This window comes from Pygoscelis adeliae, unplaced genomic scaffold (assembly GCF_000699105.1).
Source record: "Pygoscelis adeliae isolate BGI_AS28 unplaced genomic scaffold, ASM69910v1 Scaffold18, whole genome shotgun sequence".
Classification (NCBI taxonomy): Eukaryota; Metazoa; Chordata; class Aves; order Sphenisciformes; family Spheniscidae; genus Pygoscelis; species Pygoscelis adeliae.
Window position 1 is genome coordinate 2,477,297 of NW_008825558.1, and position 12,214 is coordinate 2,489,510.

At 44.3% G+C, this 12,214-nt stretch overlaps 1 protein-coding gene across 1 annotated transcript in view; it reads left to right on the forward strand.

Annotated features, from left to right (window-relative positions):
- Positions 1-12,214, forward strand: part of CMIP (c-Maf inducing protein) — a 65,057-nt gene that overhangs the window by 16,578 nt on the left and 36,265 nt on the right. The gene's annotated exons all lie outside the window — the stretch shown is intronic.

A 12,214-nucleotide genomic window follows, 5' to 3' on the forward strand; every position in this document is an offset into this window, starting at 1 on the left:
GAGTTATTTTTCTGTGCTTTAAAACTGCAAAAAACTAAGTTGAGAGAAACTGTTCTCAAAAGTGTGGTAAAGCCTTCTTGTGTAAAGCACCTTTACAGTTTTGTCACCATGGTAATGATTAAAAATAGTGCTGATACAGGAGTGGGGTTTATATAGAATTCAAATGATGACATTAAAGAAATTTATAACCTTAAATCTCTGTAAATCATGCCTTAAAACTATGAGATCAGGAAAAAATCACATTGGTTATGGTTAAAAAGGCCCATGTCTGTCATTTGTATTTAATCACCTAATTTATGATCTGCGAGAGGAAGCTTTGATACCCTGTGACAATTCAAGAGCCCTGTGCTGTAGTGCATAGTGAAAATATTATTCAAAGAGCTCAGCAGTTCTTTGGAGTGGTAGTTCCTGGACTTCAGACCCTCTCTTTGGTGGTTGCACAGCACACGCAACTATAGTTGTCTTGGCTGTTTCTTTGCTTTCTTTAGCTGAAAACCTTGAAAACCTGAGGTATTTTCACAGAACACAGAAGTTCCCATTTTCTGTTATTTTGAAGTGAAACAATAAACAATTATCATACAATTAGACCAATGACAGCTTTTTTTTCTTTGTATTTTTTCTTTTTCCTTTTGTGTCTGTATACAAGTCAATAATATATTGATGGGAACCTAAGCTGTGGAATTAAGTTTTGCCTTCCAAAGCCTCAGGGCTTTGAAAGCATTGTGGGCTTTGACGACACACGTGAGTTTTGGAGGAGCAAGTTTCTTGCTTTGACAGATAAAAGGCAGGCCACAAGTTTTTGGCTGGTGGTTTTACTCTTCCCATGGAATGCATGAGTACCAGTTGTGGGAGACCATGAACAGGTTTTTAAGATAGCCAGAGCCTCTCCGCTGCAGGACTTTAAGCATCTTGGTGGAGTTTCAGGCTGGACTTTATACTTCGTAGGGAACAGGTGCAGGGTCCAAGTGGTGTGTTAATGGATCTGTGTTGCCAAGAAGAGAAGCTGGTACCAGTTAGAGCTTTCTAGTGAACATAGTGGGACTAAAAATATACCTTGGCGTTTTTCAGTTCCTGATGCACCCTCTCATGGTTAGGTTGGTGCTTACTGCCAAGATTTGTTCTTCTTTTGTATTTAAAAGATAATGTGAAATGCAGCTGCATCTGCCTGCGTGGGGCTCTCCAGTGACATCCCCTTGCTCTTCACGTGGTGATTGATAACACTACACGGTCTATAGTCTGAACAACCTCATTGCAAATTCAGGAGCTACCTCATGGAAATCCTGTCATACTTACAGCCTTTTATTTCCATAATGTTTATTTTTTGTAGTTAAGTGTTCTCCCCTACTACTTGTTTTGGGGGGAGGGTTTTGGTTTTTTTTTTTGGTGTGGGGTTTTTTTTTGGCTTAAGACATCTTCATGAGCACATGAAGTCCATTGGTTCCCTCATTTTCCTGCCTGAGTTTGGCAGTCTTAGGCCATCTGTTATCAGAAGTCACTTGAAAAATCTTGGCCTTGTTCTCTGTTTCTGAGAACTCAGTTTGCTAGAGGTAACTGCTGTCGGCAGCAAAAGGCATTGATCTCACTTTGGGAAGCAAAAATGAATAGATGAAAAACAGACAAGATGTTGACAGAACTGGATATAGACGGAAAGTTTCTTCTCTTATTTTTTTTTTATCAATCACTGGTGATGTTTTAATAACTGGAACAGGTAGAGTGGTTAGGGTTTTTTTTAAGCATTTTGAACAAAATCGCTTTCACTGCCATTGCATTAGGAAAATATCTCACTCTTTCTGGGGGACATTGGAGCAGGTTCTTCCCATAAGGTACGTCTGCAGCAGCAGCAGCTGATCACCGTCTGTGCTCTGCATTGGCTTAACATGAATCAGTTTAAATCTGGGAGTTGCATATCTGTGTCAGCACAGCACTTTGTCCAACCAAAAGAGGCTCTCGGCAACACGCTGAGATGCCAGCCTGGATCTGAGCTGCTGCTCTGAGCTGCTCTGCCCTCATCTAGCCATACGCACGCATGGTTTGTATACCCGTAGCTGCCTCCTGCATTGCCAAAACAGGCTTTTTTAAGGAGGCAGAACTCAAGCCAATTAACAGTCTAGTGGTGAAATCTGAGTAGAAACTAGATAGTTATTTTCTGTCTTGCTTTAGCTAAGTCAGGACCAGCTCTAAATTTTCCCCTCTAGACTTGGATGCTATCCTATTCAAACCAGTATTAGGTCTGAAGATAGAGGGGTGTCAAAAACAGCTGAATAAACAGGTCAACTTGTTATTGTGTACTTAGGTCTCTGCTCTGAAGAGGAGCAAATACAATTGCTGGAGTATGTTGCTTCTCAGGAATGCTGAACTGCTAGCCAAGAGGGATCCTTGGTTTTTGTCCTGGCGAATTGTTCCTCTGTATTATTCCAGGGCTGACCTTATGACTAATTCTTTGCAATTCAGGACTTCCAGGTCATGGTGACCACCAGTTTCACCAAATTACAACTTCTTCTCTATAGCTGTCATAATATAGAGCTGCACCAAAAAGTGTCTTTCGTTCAGGTTCCTAGCTGCAGAAAAATCTGTTTTTAGGAGATCTCTTATGAAGACAGGACAAGACTGGTAGTCTTTCCCAGGAGTGTAATTATACTTCTCACACGATGCATTGTGTGTGAAAGCCTAACTCTGGGAGTTGACACATGCTAAGTGCCTTGTTAAGCTGCTGTCTTGGGCCCAATTCTGCATTATGGATGTTATGAGGACTCTCAGTGCCAGAAGACCTACATGGGCCTGAAGGAGCAAAGGGGATCTAGGTGTTGTCTTACATTTCTCTTTCTTTTCTTGCACAGTTTTGTCCTTACGTTTATTTCTTCCAATATAGTTAGTGTGTTGAGTGCATCATAGTATACATAATGTATTAGAGAATTATAAAACTGCTGCTAATATCCACCGAAAAACCTGAAACAGTATGTTGCAAGCGTCACAGCCTGTATCATCTGCCCTAGCTCTTGCTATAAGTCACATGTCAGTTTGTCTGTCACACCACTGTCTTTTTTTTCCCAGAATAGTGATTGTTTCAAAATTAGGAAAAAAGTATGAGAAAACAATGCTAGTAAAAGTAGGCCCTTCATTCCCCTGTCTTCATTCAGAAGCCATTGCATCACAGCTATTTACCATAGACTGGTCTCTGGTGCTCTTTACTGTAGTATTTAAGATGGGAATACTAGATTAGGCTGTGTGACCAGAGGCAAAATCCATCAAGGACAACAGGGTTGTTGTGAGTGACTTATTTGCATCGGCCCATCGCTGAATGTGGGGTGGGCAGTGGTTTTGGTAGCACCCCAGTGATCTCTGATCCTCTGCGAGGAAGCTAGCCTTGGGATCAGAAAACTGAACGCTGAGAGACTTTACTCAGTCTTGCAAGTCAGGCAGCATTTGTACAAAGGAGAAAGAAAACAAGCAAATTGCAGAGATTCAGTGGCATCTTGGTAGGCTAAAGAGTTGCAGGAGGTTTGGGGTTTTGTGCTGACGTGGTGAAATAAGATGTGATATAAAAACGTGGAACAAAGTGATGGGACTGTTTCAGATGCAAATGCTGCTCTGAAATCTGGTGTCTCCCTGTGAGAAACTGGAAAATTCAGAGCTCCAAAGCCCAGTGGTCTGAAGACAGAAATACCCTGCTTTTCTGAAGTCCCTTTTAAGATGCTTGCAAGCATCACATCCGTATCCAGTATCTGTGCTCTCCCTAAGGCTCTGCAGCAGCTTTCTGACACAAACATGTTGCTCGAGCCGTGCACATCTCTCTTGCTGACGACATTGATGATGCAGGTGCACAAGAGAGAGAAGCCAATTTCAAAGCCATTTATGGTGTTGAAGTGCTAGAAACTCAGCAAAATAATACATTTGCCAAGGAGGAGAAAGTGAAACAGGTGGGTAAATGTCCATTTGGAAGGTTTTGCTGACTGGTGAGAGGGGAGGAGGGCAGGAGAAGCCGAGGGTGCCCACTGCTAGCAGTGAAGAGTAATAAGGAAAAGGGATGACGTGGCTTTTTAATCCAGTTTGCATATCTGGGAAGAAATAACTGCTTTGTGTGCTACTCGGTGCTACCTAAGCTTACTGGCATTTCCCGGAAAATAGAAGGGGGATGGATTATCTTTCAGAGATTATCTTTTGTTAGCAGTTACTACAATGTGTAGCGTTAGTAGCCGCTTAATTCCAATTTGAGGTGGTTTCTCAGGTGGAAAGTTCTTCCTGAAGTTACTGGCATATGTTTTGCAGCGTTGCAGACGAGGCAGCGTCCTGTTTTCCCAGTGATGACCAGTTCTGTCTTGCCTGAGTGGGATCTGAAGGGTGTAGTGTCAGAGTAGGGGGGGTTCTGCGCAGCAGGTATGCTGCCTGGCTATTCTCCACGGTGGCCTTGTGCACAGCTTTTTCTTTGGTAGACCTGGTCAAAGTGCAACGATGATAAGATTGTGCATGTTCTTTTTTTCCTACGCACTATCTCTTCTCTGCAGTGGCAAAGTCATTTATTCCCACCGCAGGCTGAGAGCTGGTGGATGTCAAGGACTAGGCTCCACAGACACAGCCATCATGTGTGGAATATAAAGTGCATGAATGTAAAGGTATTAGGAACCTGGATCAGTTCAGCTTGGTGTCAGAGGCATTCTGTAACGCAGTCGGTAACGGTAGGTCAGTAATGCAGTAGGTAATGGTGCACAGAGAGGCACACAGCAAGAACTGCACATAGGTGGCAGTTAATGTCACAGTGCTCTGTGTATTCTGCTTTCTGTTTGATGCATGCTGAATTCCACAGTCATACAGTGTCTGCTATAGTTTATTTATTCAATACTGTTTCCCTCCCCCCGCATGCACTGCAATGCAGTTAGTCCATTGAAGGTTTAGGAAAGTGTGGAGTGTATATGGTGCACATATTCCTGCTTCTCATCTAGTAGTCTGCTCTTTCTTTTTTTTCTTTCTTTTTTTCTTTTTTAAATGGGACATGATTTTGCTGACTCCAGCTCATACTGCATAATCTCAAATACAGGAGCACGTCAGACTCGCACCCCTCTGGAAACCGTGGGTTGTGCCAGAACACTGAGATCCCGACGTCCAGACAGTGTCCGTGTTGAGCATTTGCTGCTCTGGAGAAAAGGGCCAAAACTGCTGCAGCAGGCAGCAGTGAGGTCCTGCAAGAGAAGGAGGTGGTTGTGCCTAAACATGTTTGAAACCTTCCCTCTGATGATGAGTCAGAGGCTGTTAAAGTGCTGTAGATCAAGCAGAGCGTCTGGCTCTTGCCCTAATTGTGTGAGTCCAAAAACCTTCCATCTATGTGAAGGTTTTTCTCAGTCATTCTGCATGAGAGTTTAAAGCAACTCAGAAGGGTTTGTAAACCCCACCAACCTGCAGTTAGGGCAGATCTTCCCTGTATGTGTGGGACAACGGTGTTGTTCAATTGTATTGAAGTTGTTGAAGTTTTTCCTCTTGCCCAAGATCAGGAGGAAAAGGTATTGTGTGACTTTTGCTTAAAAAACCACCAAAACAAAACACCTAAATGCCCATGGACAACATATTTTAAAATATTTCTTCTTCTGGGGAGGTGTTACATGGGATTTGCAACCCAAGATCGCAGCTGTGTCTCTACCAACGCTTTTTGCAAGTAGGGAGTGGCTTGTGCTTCTGCTAGAAACGTATCTGCAGTCATAGTGAAATTCCGCATAGCCAAAGCAACATTAAAAACAAACCTCAGCTTGGCTCCGATATGAAAAATACGGAACAGCAGTTGCTGTGTGCAGGATGAAAGCTGATGTTTTACCAACCTGAAGTGTAAAGCTGGTGCTGGAACTGGGGCCTGAAGAATGGGAGTGTTTGCCAAAAGGAAATGGAAGCAGGGATGGAGGGTTTCAGGGAATGCATCAATGTCGGCCGTGCCAAAAAATGTCTCCCCTGTGGACAGGTCTGATTACGACAGTAACCGCATTAGCCCATGCAAAGTGCAGCTGGAGCCACAGTTGGCCTTTTGCGTTTTCTAGCTGGGGACATGGCATCTCAAATGCACGGCTAAGGGAGAGCTGGGTTTGAATCAGCCAGCTGTGTTCCTGCATCTTAGTGACCAAAGGGCTGTGTGCAGGGATCTGAGAGAAAGACAAGACACCAGCAAAAACAAAGCCCAGTTTCTCTGCTTGGTAGTGGGAAGGTCTACCAAAGATGACCTCCTCCCTCCCCGCTGAGGGGGGTAGAAGGAAACCACAATTTTTGAGTTGCTTTTAGTTTTTGGAGGCACACACACTGTATTTGCATGCAGGTTTGTCTTCAGTGGAGCCCATAACTTTAAAGTCTGCTTGCCCAGTGTTTTTAGTTTTCTTTTTTCCCTTGAGTAGAATATCCTTCCTTTCCCATCCTCTCATCCCCCCTTGTTGCTGAAGGATATCTTTGCAGTAGTTTGAGCACATCGGACAGCAGAAGCCCAGAAGGATGGTCAGTCAGGTGACAGCTGTGTGCAAAGGAGGGGTGGAGAGAGAGAGATATATATAGATATATAATACGCTTCAGGAGCAAGTTCTTCAGTGCATTAATGTCGCAGCTGCCCCGTGTCATGCTGGGAAGGTGCGTGAGGAGGCTGCCCTGTGAGTCCCCTGGTCCCACTTCCACTTTTCTTGGTCCAAGCAGAAATGTGTTTTGTCCGTGTTTTGTCCTTTTAAAATTTTGTTTATTTCAGCATTCTTTTACTTTGCAGCGGTACTGTCCCAGTGGTATTTGAGCAAAGGACAAACTCTGTGCCTGTGGGAAGTATCCGTGTGGTTGTTCCAGCTTGTGCATTAGTTAACAGCTGAACCCACTTCACCACTTGCTGAACCCGTTGAACTCTGTCAGCTTTGAAACGGTGCTGATCTGAGTGTTTGGGGTTTCTTGCCTGGACTGGCTAAGATCTGGAGCAAGGTGGTAGACACTGATGGGAAAAAAAAAAAGGTGAACAAATGTAGACTGAAAAAGGGGGTGGGGGAAGATGTTGTGATGGGGAAGCACAACAACAGGGTATCAACACTCAGCTTGCTTGCTGCGGCCCCAGTGCATGTCGGGGGTGCTTTTACTTTAGGGGTGCCATGATCTAGCAATTAGCATGGAGTCCTCAGAATCAGAAGACCTCAGTTCTGCTCTGGACCTGACTTGCCCTATGACCTCAAGGAAATCACCTCGATTTTCTTGCTGTGTTTCTCCTTCTTGCCTTTAAGTATCAAGCCTGTGAGCTGCTCAGGGCAGAGACTGTCACTTGATATATTTATTCAGGGCATAGATTCATGGGTGCCAATCTCAGTGCAACAAGTAACAGCGATTTCGTCAGGATCTTTTTTATGTGAATTGGCAAAAAATGAAGTGTTATTTAGACCTTAACTGAGTGAGAATCAGGAGACGTCTAGCTTATAATGTTTCCCTCCAGTTCTCTGGCCTGTGGCAAGGAGCTTGTGGGCAAGTGAGCCTCGACCAAGGTGATTCCATTCAGAGGAGCAACCGAAGCAGAGAAGTTGATGCACTTCAGCATTTAGCACTGGGTAAAATGAAAAATGCAGAAAATACCTTGACCTGAAAACATGGTAGAGTGCAAACGTTTGCTGCTGCGGTTTTGCAGCTATTCTAGAGAGCAGCTCATTAGTCTTTCTGTGCAAAACCTTCAGAAGGTCGTGAAGAGTTTGATTACTGCAGCATGAGCAGTCTGAAGTCCCCGATTTGGAAAAGTTTCTATAATCTCGTCCCGGCCCCAGCCCTTTGCCTGGAGTGGGACTTTTTATAGACTTAGTCTTTTTCAGGTAAGTTGCTTTTTGTCTTCATATTGGTAAATGTTGCAGGTAGGAACTTAGTTCAGAAGGCTTTCAGTGGATCCACCTGGTGATTTAAGCCCATCTCTGGCTATCAGGGAAACATCTGTTAGCAACAAGTTATTCTTACGTATTTTTCAGAATACCGTGAAGTAAGTGATGCCTGCTAGTGTTAAAAGCAGAATATGGATCTAGCTGAGTTCTGAGGATGCCATGCCATCTTTGTTGTCACGAAGGTAACGAGTTAATAGACAAAATGCCAGCAGGTGGTGCTCAAGAATACATGGTACAGCTCCTGGGCTTTAGGACAAGCCAAGCGTGTGTTGAACATCGCAAGCAACTCTTCCTGTTTCTTGTCATACAGCATTTTAACAAAATGTTCTGCTGCAGTGGAGAAAACTGTTCCGATGTCTGCTCTCTGTGTTTTATTTCCTCTGTACATTTGCATCCAGCAAGAGGCATCTCCATTTTACATAAGTGCCATCAATGTTAAACTGTAATACTAGCTTGGCTCAGCCATCCCTGCAATGAGCTGGGGAGGACCTCTGTGCGGGAGGTTGACCTTTTCCCTTTTGCTGGAACTGCCCTCGTTGCTCAGCAAGAAATAAACAATTGCTGGCACACGCAACCCTCAAAGTCAGTGTACGTTCCTGCAGTAGCTCTAGCTTTTCCAATAAAGAAGCGATTAGTTGCGTGCTGTTGCGCAGTAAAGGGCTGAAGAGCAGAGAGCTAGAATTTAACAGGCTATTCTGGATTAGGGTTGGCAATTAATTTTTTTAATGTAATGAAGATAGATAGTATTTGCTGACAGGAAGACAGGTTCCCAAGAGTGCAGAACGTCTCCTGGCCACCAGTACAAAGCAGGGATGAAATCTGGTCATCAAGAAGGCTAACTTCATCTTGCCTTTTTTGGATCAGGTGCGCCGGCTGCTTTAAGATGTTCCTAACATGAAATCTCTTGCTAGGTCTGAAAAAGACAGTTGTTCCATGCCTTCTGATTTTGTGCTTTAGAGTCCCATTTTTCTTAGTTGTCAACTACACCAGTATTACCATTCTTGTCCAAGGAAGTGGTGTATGAGCAAGGGCTACAGGATGAGGCCATTATAGGATGGAAAAACATATGAAGATGTTACTTTAAAAAGCTGAAAGTTTCCTAGGCTCTCCTGAACTTTCTGTTCACAGCAGTGTTCAGGAGCTTTTGAGCACTGATGGCAAAACCCACTGCTTACAGATTTTTGTCACATTTGCTTGCTTAGTAACACTGGAAAAGTAATTTTTCACATGTGGACTTCAATTCCTCCTCCTCTTAAAGAGGATTGAGACTTAGGTCTTCGGGTTTCTGCAAGACTTAAATTAATTAGAGTGATTTGAGAATGAAGGACGCCCTGTCAGTGCCACTTGTTCCCCATGCTGCTTCTTCTGGGTACATACTAAATTCAATGGTTTTGCTTTTAAAGTCAGCATAGCAAGATTTTGGAATGACACTAGCTGTGTGGTTCTGGCTGGTCAGTAACTAGGAGGGTCAAATTCCAAGTTGGCACGTGTTATTTTCACTCACATAAATTGTCGCAGGAGCTGCTGCTTTTAGTGAAATCCCAGTGAAACTGGATTCCCATCCCCGTATTTTTCTTGTACGTGCTATTAGTGATGAATGTTGTGTGAGTATTTTCAGCATCTGAAGGCATCTTTTACACCTACATCCAGGGGGAGCGAACTCCTCGCACGTGTTGCCATGCCTGTTCTCCGATATGGGTCTTTACCAGGCAGCTTTGCTTTTAAGCTCATGAGTGATTGTTTCTCCTTGCTCCGGAGTCAGCACAGGTAGAATAGAGCAGATGGCTCAGTGTTGGCTAAGTGCTTGCTGATACACAGCAAATTGCTTCTGTAACCGACTGATAGGTTTCAAGCCTTAATTGAGGCTTTCAGCAAAGCGCTCAACAGTGAAACGCATTCTGCTGAGAAAAACAGCAGCGTAACCATGGGCAAAGGTTCAGGATAGCAGAGTTCAACCCTCTTGGGGATGGCTCCTCTATTTATTTATTTATTTTCTGCTGCTTTCCCACCATCATTCAAGACTTCTGTAATGTCACTTGCAGATTATAGCTCAGTATATTAGTGCAGCGCAGCCCTTTGTGCTGAAAATGTGAAGCAGAGACTGGTAAGTTTGGATTTTCTGCTTGTGGCGGTCTCAGCGTGTCTGCAAAGGTAGCTGTCCCCTGATGCTCCCTTTGAGTCACTGTCTGCCTGGTCTGAGCAGCAGCTTTTGTAGGTCTCCCTTGCATAGCTGGGAGTACAGCTCCTGCTGCCTTTTCTCTTACGTACGTCAGCCTCATCAGAATTCTAATTTTTAATGGACATTTCTAAAAGGGAAAGGAAACCTCCCTTGCTCCTCCCTCCCCCCAAGCAAGAGTGGATTTGACAGCGGAAGAAAGATATTTGTGGTAGGGTTGTCTGAGCAGCGTCCTGTTGGGCAAGAGGGTTTCCTTCAACAGCTGTCCCTTAGGCTGAAGGAGCTGCTCTCCGAAATCATGTTGTAACTCACCCAAGCAAGGGGCAGCCCAGAGCAGGCAGGGATACAATAACCCAGTGGTCTAGCTCTCGCTCTCCCACAGCCCCCACTTTTTATCCAGCTTTGAATTCTGCTTTGAATTTGATTTCTTCGTAGTACAGGACCAAGGAATAAATTTCAGCATGGAAAATGTATCTGTTGAGCTAGCCTTGTTTAGTGTCCTCAATTAGTCAGAAAGGAGATGCTTCAAGTTACAAAGCTGGCTGGTTGGCTTTGAAGTTTAGATTCTATTTAGTGCTGGAGTGGGTCTAACAAAAAGACTCTAAAAAAAGGCACTACGTGAGTAGGAGAAATTAAATTCTATGATTCAAGTTTCCTAAAGAGTCCAAGAGATCTGTGATGATGGTAGAAGTCTTGCTGGTAGCTTAAAAATGCCGGTGGACCCTCTCCTGCCCCAAGGAGCTCAGAAGTACAAAGATTTTTGCTCAGTTCTGAAATCCCAAACACATTTGATAATGTCTGCAGCGTGTGTTTTTATGTTCCTTTAGCTTTTCAGTGGCTTAAAATGCACTGAAAGCGTGAACTACTGCCAGTGTGCTTTTGTACTTGCATGAATTTAATTAAAAAGATAATTGGATTGCTTTATCAGCCTTTACATGTCAGCCCAGTGCCACCCTCTTTTCCCCCCTTTAACAACGTTGACAAACCCAAGGCATCTGAAATCTTTATTTTTCTGCATTGTTCTCTTCTCTCGTGTTTCAGATAGGGTACAGAGGTGACTGTGTTTTCTGTTGAGCATTAGATCTGCTGCCATGGTGGGAAGGAAGCGGCTGTTAAGCAGAGAGCCAGCCTGTTCAGATGGCTCCTGCAGGGGCTGCCCTGTGCGAGCAGAGGGGGAAATGCCGTGTAGCGGCAAAGCTCCAAAACAAAACAAAACAGAACAAAGCAGACTGACCCTTTGCAAAGTCCTCTGCCTTTATTACACTGACGATGTGTAGCCCAAAACGTGCAGCTGAATCTGCAAGCTGCACAACATGGGCAGTTTTTGTGATTTCCCTGGAAATGCTGCCGAGGAATGTAAGATCCATTTTTAGTGCAAAACGCTGATGTTTTCACGTAAGCAGAGAAGCCCAGCCTGTGTCGTTCAATAAACCTGAGGATGTATCCAGACTTCTTGACATCCCTTTGGCCAGAGGACCAGATTTGCACAGGAGAGGAGCGGAAGGGCATGTGAACTACACAAAACGCTGCGGTCCTGGCGGTTGCTCTCCATCAGCCAGCAGAGCTCCTTCCCTGCCAGCTCCGTGGCCGTGCAGTGCCTCCAGCGCTGGCCGCTTTGGCAAGCCTCTCCTGGTTCTAGTGCACGCTTCGTGTTGTCGTTGGGAGTGGCGTTTTAACGCTTGTCGTCGTTTCCTTGAACTTCTAGAGTTTCATCAGGCCACCTCTGGGAATTTGGGAGGGTGGGTTTTCTCTAAAGAATACTATTTATTATACAAAGCAGCCTCTGTTCCAGTCATTTGTGGCAACATGGCTGCTGAGGAGGTAAGAATTGTCTTTTGCTTATCCAGCTGGTCTGTGGATGGGGCAATCGGTGAAATAGCTTGGGCACGGCCAGAAGTAATGCAGGGGCATGCAGAGGACTGGGGCAGATGGGATTAGGCAGTCAGGAATGCTTTTCTTGAGAGTGGAAATGCTGTTGCGTGGAAGACTTGGAGACTTTACAAGTTAGTTTCTGTTACAACTGGAGGGTGTCAACATGACTTTTCAGGATCCTTCAAGACAGAAAAAAAAGCCTGTGGGTCTACTGGAATTTTTTACTTTGAAATGGATTTTAATTCATTCTGAATGTGAATTAACCAATTAGCAATGTAGAATAAAGCATCTGTAGAATAATGTTTTGGTAGCC